A 12,071-nucleotide genomic window follows, 5' to 3' on the forward strand; every position below is an offset into this window, starting at 1 on the left:
GGTCGTCGCCTGAGCCCGCGGCCCCAGGCCCCTGGTCTGGCGGCTGCTGGCCCCAGAGAAGTCCAGAGGCAAAGGGGTGGTTCGGAGAAGAGGCAGCTACATCTTCCCCGGCACAATAGCGGTGGGAGGGCCCACGGCTTTTCAAAGGCTCCCAAATTCTAAAAGACAATGACCCAACCCCCCGCGGGCAGCCCCCTCCCCTCCCCTCCCTCTCCTTTCCCCTCCCTTTCCCTCCGGCTCCAGCTCGGTCCCTCCCCCCACCGCTCTGGTCTCTGACACCTCTGGGGTGTCCCTTTTCAGAATCTAGAGATTTGACACCCCCTCCCCACACACACATCTGGAAATGGGGACCTTATAGCCGGACAAGTCTTGGTACCCTGGAATTCGGGGTCGTGCACTTTAAGGACTAATTGGGGGGTCCCCAAAATAGGGTACAGGTGGGGGACTGGGGGGGGCAGTTTTAGAACCACGTGACTGTTCCCACACACACTCACACACCATCCCCACCCCCCGCGCAGATAATTATACATTCCAGAGAGTTGGGGGAGGGAGGTGTGAGCCTGGCAGTACTGGCCAATCAGAAACACAAACCACCTGTCAAGGGAGAAATGGATGAGCCCTCCCCCTCCCCCCGCCGCGGAACGCCCCTCCCCCCGCTTCCCCCTCAGGCCTCGGAGCTGACCCGGCAGCTTGGCGCTGACCCGCTCTCATCCCCCACCCCGGTGTGCTTAGATAGACCTGGAGTTCGGGACACTAGGAAGCCTGGGGAGGGGGAGCAGGGGGAGGTTGGAGACGGGGCAGAGTTGGTCTCCAGGCCGGACTCAAAGTCTCTCTGCCTTGGACTGTATCTGAAGATGTCTGTCTCCCTGAGTTTTCCACTCAAGAGTTTTTCTGGAGCTCCCCCAATGAGAAGAGATAAAGTGCTCCTAGTTGATTCTGTATAAAGAATCCTCTTTTTTCCTTCCTTCCAAATCCACATCTAAGGTTGGCCCCAAGTAGCGCTGGCTGGGAGAGCAGCCCAAAGAGGCTTGAAGTGTGTTCTCCGCCAGCTGCCTTATCCTGCCTCCCCTCCCCCAGCCCCATCACTGCTGGGAGAGGGGCTGAGGGGGGGGGCACGCTTCCTCCTGTGCTCTGGACACTCGGGTTCCCATACCTTCCCATTTCAGAGTCACCAGACTCAAGTGTGCTCCCTTCCCCATAGAGGGGTTGATGGGGAAACTGGAGTAGGGGGTCTCCTAAATTGAAGAGGTAACTTCCCTTTCTAGGAAATAGAGGGTCTGCTAGGGGGGTGACTACTGCCCCGGTCGGAGGTGGACAATGGCCCGGGACTCAGAGCACGGCCCTGGCCCTGCCCCTTCACTTCCGGTGCTCAGTTCAAACTGGACAATGCCAGCTCCGGCCAGTTCCCCTCCCCCACAGCAACAACCCGTTTAAAGGGACAGAGCCTGCTTTCGGGGGTATCCGCTTGTTCTGAATTCAATCTTCTCCAATAAATGTGGAGAATATCTCCTGTTTCTCACCTGCACCCATGTGTTTGTATGTACGCACGCGTGAAGGCATGTACTCTAGAGAAGATAAGTGGGAGTGGGAAAGATGGAGAGGAGAGCAAGGGGGTGTGGAGAGATTATTTCTCTTTCCTACGAGCGACTAACCTTGAGTGTAAATGATGGGGGATGGGGCTTTGGAAGATAAAAAGGACAATTGTACTCCTTTGCTACGCTACGCTGCCTAAAAATACATAACATTAGCAAATATTATCAACAGCCCACTCCCAAATAAGGACCCTAATTTAGATCTCCTAAGAGTTCTCCAAACATCAGCCAAAAGCATGTTTATTTACATAATTCTCCCCCCCCCCGAGTCTTATCTCCCCTATTAGTAACACCCTTAAATATATTTACTTCTTGTACCTCTGTTCCTAAGGTTCTGTAGCAGGTGACTGAGGTCTGGCTGACGGAAGAGGTATTTAGGCACTCTTGCTTCCTTTGGTTGCTCTGGAGCATGTTGGGTGTCTCCGAGCAGCGCAACCAGCTTCTCTGTCCAGGGTGCTGAGGACTCCCTAGAGCTCTGTCCACGGTGCTGAATCAACCCACCGCTCTCTTGGCCCCCAACGCACAGCTTTGAGAGTGGCGTTTTGAGTTCTCACCTCCACGTCCTTCCCAGAAAACCTGATTCTCCTCAACCCTCAGTGACACTGACACATTTAAAATGAACGAACAGGCTTTCTTGAATGCCAAAGAGAACATTCCTAGCGGTACATGATTCTGCCAGAGCAGTTCGGATATCTTAAGCAGTCTTCAGAAAAATGGGTAGAACTATTCATGTGGCTATAGAGGGTGAGGAAAGAGGAAGCAATATTTTCTGAGTCAGAGAAGGGCAGAGTAGAATAGAGATTAATCTGTTTTCAAAGTATTTCTTTATTAACACTTTTCATAGGACTGCAGGCATTGGAGTCAGATTGTCCTTAAACGAACATCAGTTCCATTATTTAACTATGTGATCCAAGGTAACTTCCTTAACCTCTCTGTGCTTCAGCTTCCTCCTCTGCCCAATGGGAATAATAAAAATATCTGGCTTTTGAAGATATTGTGAGAATGAACTCTTTGATCATGTATTTGAAACTGTTAGAATAGTGCCGGATACATAAAACATTTTTAATAATGAAAATTATTACTATTTTTGCTATTGTGCACATACTTATACCCACTGGGTCATGTGTTCCATGGGGACTGGGATCATTCATATGTTATTCATTTCTGCATCTTCCCCACATTCTTCACAGTACCTAGCCCAATGCTTGGCCCATGGAAGACAAGAAGAAGAGTTTCCTGAATTGGTATTAATTGAAATAATGAGTGTCATTACAACAATCATAATACTTATTCTCCTAGGCAGCGTTTTTCAAGCCTGTTCCGAGAAGAACTCCGGAGGGGGTTAGAGCCTCATATAGTTGCATATGTGGAGGCAGAGAATACCTTAGGAAGGAACACCTGGCTCCCAAGACAATTGACTCCTCACCCCCATAGTTTGTTTCCACGTGGGAGTTGGTGTCTCCAATCAAACCTTCTTGCTCTCTTGGTTCCTCTTTTCAGGGAAAAATTACTAGGTGCCAGTTATAACCCAGGCATTAGGAATATTTCAGTGAACAAGGCAATTTCTGTGCCTCATGGAGCCCATGGGTTTGGTGGAAGAATCAGACAAATATGTGCTAAACAGTATGATGATGCACCAAAAAAGTAAAGAATAAAATTCCCTGCCTTCTAAGAAGTTGCAGTTTAGTTAGGTAGACAAAACCTGATATAGTTAAGTATTGCAGTCTTCTTGAGCACTGGTTTCTGGAAATAATAATATCAAGGTAAAAGAAAAAAGAAAGTCTCTTTAGACAAGAGAAGGGTGTCAGTACAAAGAACATCTCCCCCTTAAGGCACTTTACCCAGCTCTTCTTGTGTAGGACAACTTAAGTGAGAGCTGGAAGATGTCTTAGGTAATGATAATAGCAATAACAATAATTCATTCAACATTTACAAATACTTATTGAGCACTTACTCCATGTCAGGAATTGTTCTAAAGTATTGGGAATACATCAATAAACAGTACAAACAAAAACAAGAAAACCCATCTTTGTGGAGCTTATATTCTGGTAGATAATAATAATGGCTATTATTTGTCAAGAATACAGCCACTTTTCTTATTCAAGCCTCTCAACAACTCTGAAGAATAGGTATTAGTATTCACACTTTGTAGGAGAAGAAACTGAAGCTTAATGAATCAATATATCTTGCCTAATGTAGCTCAACTAACACATGACAGAGATAGATTTAAACCCACATAGTTCTAGTTTGTTGTTATGACTAGTGTCACCCCCCATTTTACTAATGACAGGTAAGATATGTGCAGACTAAAAGGCTGTGAAAGGCACTATATATCTATATATTCAATATAATTAATAACTATAGGACCCAAACTCTTGATTCCTCTTCCTTAGGTCAGGGTTCTAGTCTCTCATCTCCATTGATTGTCCTCTCCTGGAACACCTTGGTCTTCTAGACCAAAGAGCTGGCCAGAACCGAAGCAGTTCCTCTTCTACAGATTCACTCTCCACCCAGCTCTCATATCTGAAGTGTTGAGTGATTTTCCTGAATATAAAAACATCACCTGAATGATGGTGTGCATTTGAGGAAAGTATTTCTCACCATGGGTCCCTCAGAATACTAGTTCCAGGGGCTAATTAATACATTTTACCACTTTTAAAAAGTTTCTGTAGTCAAACCACTTGGGAAATCTGTTAACTATTTCTCCCATGCTAGGCTTTTCAAAGACTTTATTTATTTATTTTTATTTCTCTCCCCTTCCCCCCTCCCAGTTGTCTGCTCTCTCTGTCCCATTCGCTGTGTGTTCTTCTGTGTCCGCTTCTATTCTTGTCAGCAGCCCAGGAATCTGTCTTTTTTTTGTTGTGTCATCTTGCTGCATCATTTCTCCATGTGTGTGATGCCACTCCTGGACTGGCTGTACTTTCTTTCACACTGGGCAGGTCTCCTTATGGGGGGGCATGGCAGTCCTTGCACGCATCAGCACCGCGCATGGGCCAGCTCCACACGGATCAAGGAGGTCCTGGGTTTGAACTGTGGACCTCCCATATGGTAGGTGGACGCTCTATCTGTTGAGCCAAGTCTGCTTCCCTTTTCAAAGACTTTAGCATGATTATGTGCTCTGTGATTCATCAGGTAGAGAGTATAATGTGTGCAGTGTCTCCATTTCTTCATCCATTCATTCATTCACTTCACAGATTTTTTAAAAAGATTTATTTATGTATTTCTCCCACCTCTCTCCATTGTCTGCTCTCTGTGTCCATTTGCTGTGTGTTTCTCTGTGTCTGCTTGTATTTTCATTAGGTGACTCCGGGAACCGATCTTGGGACCTTCTGGAGTGAGAGAAAAGTGATCATTCTCTTGCACCTCCTCAGCTCCCTGTTCTGCTGCATCTTTTATTATCTCTCCTGTCTCTTTTTTTGTTGTGTCATCTTGCTGCGCCAGCTCTCCATGTGGGCCAGCGCTCTTGTGTGGGGCAGCATTCCTGCACGGGGCAGCACTTCGTGTGGCCCAGCTAGCCACATGGGTCCACTTGCCTTCACCAAGAGGCCTTTGGTATCAAACCCTGGACCTCCTATATGGTAGATGGGAGCCCAATTGCTTGAGCCACATCCACTTCCCCACAGATATTTATTGAGCATCAATTATGTGTTGAGTGGCACTGTCTGAAACACTAAGGATACACCAATGAACAAAACAAATTTTAAAAAAAATCCTACCCTCAGAGTTTTCATTCTAGAGGAAAGGTAAAGATGATAAGTAATTAAGTAAAATATATAGTACATATAGATCCAGCCTACTAACTTGCTCTGTGGTCTCAGGAAAGGAACCCAGTTGGTAGTTGTCAGTTTTCTTTTAAATGTAAGATGAGGATATTGGACTAGCCATTAGACAAATGTTTCTGTTTCTTCCAACTCTGACATTCTAAGGGAGAGAGAAAGAGAAAGAGAGAGAGAGATCCCATTCCTAATTACACCAAGAAACAATCTGTTTTCACCCCATGCTGTCACCCTCATCCCACCCCAGGGATTACAGCTTCCTACATCAAGCAGGATTGTGCCACTTCTCACTTCTCAGGCCTGTTGAATTGGCAAAAGGAGGCCAAGTCAAGGGAGTCCCCTTCCTTCTTTCAGTCCTGCTCCCCATGACGGCCCTGCTTCATGGAGCAAGATGCCAGGCACTTGCTTTCACCAAATAATGGCTTCATTAGATTGAAAGGAGATGAGAGTGACCTCAGTGAAATGGACTTCCTGACCCCAGCTGACCTCTGACCCTCACCCTGACAGCCTCTAAATCTTTTCCTTCTGACACATCCCCCACAAGGTAAAGACAGGAGGGAAAAATGATGAGTCCTGCAATAGCCCACTGTCCAGCAACTGTAAGTTGCCAGGTGTCCTCTTGCAGTGGAACTCATGATACCCAACAGTAATTTCCCTCATGGCTGTTGACCCTTGCAATGATCCTCATTGTGACTCTAGTCTTATCTATAAGTCACAACCCATCCAGCTTTCATTCACCTGGTGTCCATTTGTTTGTGTTCAATGGTTGTCACATACCATGGAGGAAAGAATCTGAGTGTCTACCCTAATTCTGTCATTTCACAAATGGTATGTTAACCCAGTCCTTTAACCTACAACACCCTTATTGAGTGCTGACTCTATGCTAGTCGTTCACTAAGTGCTTCTTCTGTACGGTCTCTTTCAGTCCTCAACCATCCTAATGTGATCCCCATTTTCCTGGAGAAAAAACTGAGACTTAGTGAAGTTAAGCAATTTGCCTAGTTCACACAACACACAAGAGACAGATCCCAGGTCTAGCTCACTCCAATATTATTCTTTTCTTTCTAATAGTTAAAACAATTTTTAATCAAAGTAATTAATGCATGTAGTTAAAAAAATCAATTAGTATTGAAGGAATTATAATGAAAAACAACAGTCCGCTGACCATCCCCCCTTTCCACAGTCCCACGAGGCAATCATTCATTGAGCCCTTTCTTCTGGTAAATATTTCCATATCTTTAAATAATCGCGTATATGTCCGTTCCTTGATTTTTTAAATTTTAGGTATTATTTATTGATGTCCTGTTATGGTGGATAAGGGCTTAACCTCTCTTACAAGGCCCCACCTCCCTGTCCCCTTCCTCCCAACAGTTAAATCATCATTTCCAACTAAATTGTTAAATTGTTAACCAATGTTTACATTGTCATGATTATGACAACATTCTCTGTATTGCAAAGTAGTTTACTAGGAGGAACTTTCCTTTCTAAATGCCTTTTTCCCTTTCCCACACTATTTGTCATTGAAACTTTCTCAATTGTTTTCAAAAGCTCCATCACAATATTTTCCCAGAGCCTGTTTTCCAAGCACTTCCAGCCTCCTGGTGGCTCTCGCGGCTTGCTTCTTGGCCATCTTCCTGGGGGATCCCATGTCTCCCTCTTTCTTGGGTCCCTCTTTTTTTTTTGGCTTTTTACTCTTTATTTATTTATTCCAAATTCTACTCAATTTATTCGTTTTTTAAAAAGATATTACATTAAAAAAATATGAGGTCCCCATTTGCCCCCACCACCCCCCACCCCACCACTCCCCCCCAATAACACTCTCCCCCATCATCATGTCACATCCATTGTGTCTGGTGAGTACATCTCCAGGCATCGCTGCACCCCATGTCCCGTGTTCCACACCATAGCCCACACTTTCCCACGTTCCATCCATTGAGCCATGGGAGGACATACAACATCCGGCAATTGTCCGTGGGGCACCACCCAGGACAACTCCAAGTCCCGAGAATGCCTCCACATCTCTTCTTTTCCTCCCCTTCCTCGCACCCAGCAGCCACCATGGCCACTTTTTCCACATCAATGCCACATTTTCTCGATTATTAACCACAATAGTTCATGAATAGAATATCATTAAGTCCACTCTGATCCTTACTGTATTCCTCCTTCCTGTGGACCTTGGCTTGATTGTGTCCATTCCACATCTATGTCAAGAGGGGGTTTAGATTCCACATGGATATTGGATGCAATCCTCCTGCTTTCAATTGTAGGTACTCTAGGCTCCATGGTATGGTGGTTGACATTCTTCAACTCCATGTTAGCTGAGTGGAATAAGTCCAATAAATCAGAGTGTAGGAGCTGTAGTCTGTTGAGTTTACTCTTTATTTATGACAAATGTTCCACACCCATGGCTCTTGTCAGAAGTTCTTTGAGACAATGCTATCAACTTTGGCCAGTTGGAGAATGGAGTTGTCTGATTCACCCATCCTACGAATGGCCCCACAGATGGCGGAGGTTTTAAACTGACTGTTGAACCTGCCTGTGACCTTGCCCACCTCGGCCACGTTCACCTGGATGGACGCGTGGTCCTTGGCGCTGATAATGCGGTTGCTGGTGGAGCACTTCCGCGGCACATAGAGGTCCACGAACTTGCCAGCGTCGTTCTGCATATCAAGGCTGCGCTTGGTGCCACCATGATGAGCGCACGAGAGAAAAAGACTTGGTTCCCTCTTGAAGAGCACATCCTTGAGTGACTGCCCCAAGGGTGCATGAGAGGGAAATTTTCTGGACCTCACAAGTTTAAAAATGCTGTTACTTCACACTTATTTCTTGATGGCTTCAAAGCCATGGTCTTTGCCTCTCTTGGCTGACCCCTAGCAGAATGAAGGACACTCAGCTTGTTTGGAAGATGATGAAGTTGGCGGGGTCTTTCCTGGATTCTGAGGTTACAAACCCAGTCTTTGCAGGGAAATAATAATTACAAGTGCTAACATTTTAAAAAGGCTCAGATACCGTGCTAAGTTCTTCACCTAAATTAACCCATTTGATCCTCACAGCAAGGGTATGAGATAAGCATAGCTATTACTCCCACTTTACAAGTGAAGGTGAGGTTTGGGGGGCAGGGCAATTAACTTAGTCAAGCTCACAGAGTAAAAAATAAAGTTGGGATTCAAACTCTGGCAGGCTGACTCCAGAGTCAGTATTTGTTTTCCTTTTTTTTTTTTTTAAAGATTTTATTTATTTCTCTCCTCTTCCTACTCGCTCTGTTGTCTGCTCTCTGTGTCCATTTGCTGTTTGTTCTTCTGTATCCACTTGCATTATTAGGCGGGGACCAGGAAACAGCGTCTCTTTTTTGTTGTGTCATTTTGCTGCGTCAGCTCTGCCTGAGCTCTGCTTTGTGTGGCACCACTCCTGGGTGGGCTGCACTTTTTTTCACATGGGGCAGCTCTCCTTATGGGGCCCACACCTTGCGCATGGAGCACCCCTACATGGCACGGCACTCCTTGCATGCGGCAGGAGTGCATGTGGGCCAGCTTACCTCACGGGCCAGGAGATCCTGGGGATCAAACCCTGGACCCTCCATATGGTAGTCAATTGAGCCACGTCTACTTCCCAGCATTTGTTTTCAATAAACTACACTTCTTCCATTGGAAGAGGCCTCAGAAGTTAGTGCCTTCAGACCTTGTCTTCCCTCTCCTACCCCCAATTCCATATTGTAAATGTGGAAACTGAAACCTAAAACCCAAGTAACAAGTTTCTGGCTTCCTGGTACTCTCCTTTCAGTCATGGAATATGGGTTCAAATTCAAGATTGGTTTCTGAATTGTGGTTTCTCTGACTGCTCAGTAGGAGAAAATCAGTGGTGAAGAAGATGTGTAATTAGACAAATGCATCATATTATGGCCTCTATATAATAGAGGCATGTAAACTATACTGTGGGAACAATTTAAGTTGACATGGGATATATTGGCTGGAAGGCCAAGGAAGTGGTATTGCATTAGACCTTTTATAAGATTTTGAAAGCCAGGGAAGGAAGGGTGTTTCAAAAGAAAGGGACAGCAGATATGAAAGCAAAGAGGCTTGAAAGTGAATGGTGTGCTTGAAGAACAGCCCCAAAGTCTGGTCCCCATGTCCCTAGAAAGAAATAGAGGGAGGCCTGTACTCCATTCACATGCACTCCATTCACTCAATCTTCAATTACTCATTTGTTCAACAAACATTTTGCAAATAATAGAGACAGAAGGTTTTGTTAGGCAATTTCTGCATTCTAGTCCCAGCTCTGTCACTGTCTATGTGATCCTTGGCAATTCTCTTCTCTGGGCCTCAGTTTCCCCATATGTCCAATGGGAGGGTGGATTTATGGTCTCTGATATCTCTCTTTTTTTTTTTTTTTTTTTTTTTTAATTTATTTAATTTCCCCCCCCTCTCCTGGTTGTCTGTTCTTGGTGTCTATTTGCTGCGTTTTGTTTCTTTGTCCACTTCTGTTGTCGTCAGCGGCACGGGAAGTGTGGGCGGCGCCATTCCTGGGCAGGCTGCTCTTTCTTTTCACGCTGGGCGGCTTTCCTCAAGGGCGCACTCCTTGCACGTGGGGCTCCCCCACGTGGGGGACACCCTTGCGTGGCACGGCACTCCTTGCGTGCATCAGCACTGCGCGTGGGCCAGCTCCACACGGGTCAAGGAGGCCCGGGGTTTGAACCGCGGACCTCCCATGTGGTAGACGGACGCCCTAACCACTGGGCCAAAGTCCGTTTCCCTGATATCTCTTCTTGCTTGCTGCATCTGTGATATTTACAGAGTGAGGACAGGACAAAAGGTGTCAAGGTGCCTTTGATCCCCTCCTTTACAACAAGGAAGGAAGAGACCATCAGCCTACTTCACTATGTGCCAGGCATAGCCCTTCAACCACCCTTTGAGGAGGAGGTTATTCTCCCCCTTTAACAGAAGAGAAAACCGAAGCTCTGAGCATTCAAATGACTTCCTCAAATTCCCCCCAGCAAGTAACAACAACGAAAAATAATCATAACAGTTAACATATATGAGTGCTTACCATGTGCCAGACACTGTGCCAAGATCTTATATTAACTCATGTCATCCCCCAACAACTCATGATGTGGGAATTGTCTCCATTTTCCAGATGAGACAGAGACACAAAGATTAAACAATTTTCCCAGGGAAACTGTAACAAGAAGTGACCCACCCAGGTCTGCCCAATACCACAGTCCACACTCCTAACCATTAAGCTATGTTGCATTTCAGTGATGGCATCAGAAACAGCACCAACCGCCATATAAGCCACGCTAGAGACAAGGTCTCTGGATGATGGAAGGCTGTCCCTTCCCTCCCCTCACCACTGAGCTCCTATGTTTGGGCACAGTGGAGGAAGGATGACAGAAGGACAGATGCAGAAGAGATGTTCCCACACCTGTTCTAAAAAGGAAGGGAAAGAGAGTGAAGAGATTGGAGACCCTAGGATCCTGGATTCCAAGACTCTCAGAGCCGAAAGGGACCTTGCAGATCAGTTGGCCCTTCCCATTCTCCAAGCTTGATATCAATCATTTTCCAATCTCAGTTTGCAATGCTCCAGATATGGTGAACTCAGTAATTCTGGAACTTGTCCATCCACGGACAATTGGGATTGTTAGAAAGCTCCATCTTCCAAGGAACTTCAAGTGATCTTTTTATAAAACTCTACCCACCAAGCTCCTCAGAAGTCCCCTCCCTCCTCTGCAAAGACTCTGGGGTCAGGCTTTCCGTTTGAATCCCAGCCCCATCCCTCGCTAACTGTGTGAACTTAAACAGGTTTTGTTAGAGGCTCAATGCCTTAATTTTGGTTAATTTTCCATTGTTCATCTGGAAGTTAGTCCAAAGCCAGATTTACCCAGTTCAGTCCTCAGGGATCTGCAGCCCCTTTTCTGTTGTCTGTACTATTTTGTATAATGCTTTTCCATTCTCAAAGTGTTTTCCCATTCATTATCTCATCAGATCCTGAAAAACAGTGCAGCTAGAGGAGGGAGGCAAGGTAGGTGTGTGGTTATATTAATGTTGCTGATGAGGCAGGCCTCTGCCCCTGATACCAGCTTTTCTTCCAGCCTTACACTCCTTGCTGCCCCCTCCTCTATCCCGTCACAATAAACATTGCTGGGCTTCCAAGACACCTTGCTCTCCCTTTTATCTTTTCTTTTTAATTTTCCCCTCTCTTCCCTTTTTTTTTTTTAAGATTTATTTTATTTATTTCTCTCCCCTTCCTCCTCCCCTCCTCACCCCAGTTGTCTGTTCTCTGTGTCCATTTGCTGCATGTTCTTCTTTTTGTCCACTTCTGTGGTTATCAGCAGCTCAGGAATCTGTCTCTTTTTGTTGTGTCATCTTGCTGTGTCAGTTCTCCATGTGTGCGGCGCCATTCCTGGGCAGGCTGCGCTTTCTTTCGCACTGGGCAGCTCTCCTTACAGGGCACACTCCTTGCGCGTGGGGCTCCCCTACGCGGGGGACCCCCCTGCGTGGCAGGGCACTCCTTGCGCGCATCAGCACTGCGCATGGGCCAGCTCCACACGGGTCAAGGAGGCCCGGGGTTTGAACCACGGACCCTCCATGTGGTAGACGGACGCCCTAACCACTGGGCCAAGTCTGCTTCCCTCTTTTCCCTTCTAACCTTTGTCCATACTGACACCTCTACCTAAAGCACCCTTTCCCTTTTCACTTTGCTGATCACT

The 12,071-nt window shown here is 46.1% G+C and overlaps 1 pseudogene; it reads right to left on the bottom strand.

Moving 5' to 3' along the window:
• Window positions 1–7,744: 7,744 nt before the first annotated feature.
• LOC101440150 (small ribosomal subunit protein eS21 pseudogene) lies at window positions 7,745–8,034 on the bottom strand (annotated as a pseudogene).
• Window positions 8,035–12,071: the final 4,037 nt, after the last annotated feature.

This window comes from Dasypus novemcinctus, chromosome 9 (genome assembly GCF_030445035.2).
Source record: "Dasypus novemcinctus isolate mDasNov1 chromosome 9, mDasNov1.1.hap2, whole genome shotgun sequence".
NCBI lineage: Eukaryota > Metazoa > Chordata > Mammalia > Cingulata > Dasypodidae > Dasypus > Dasypus novemcinctus.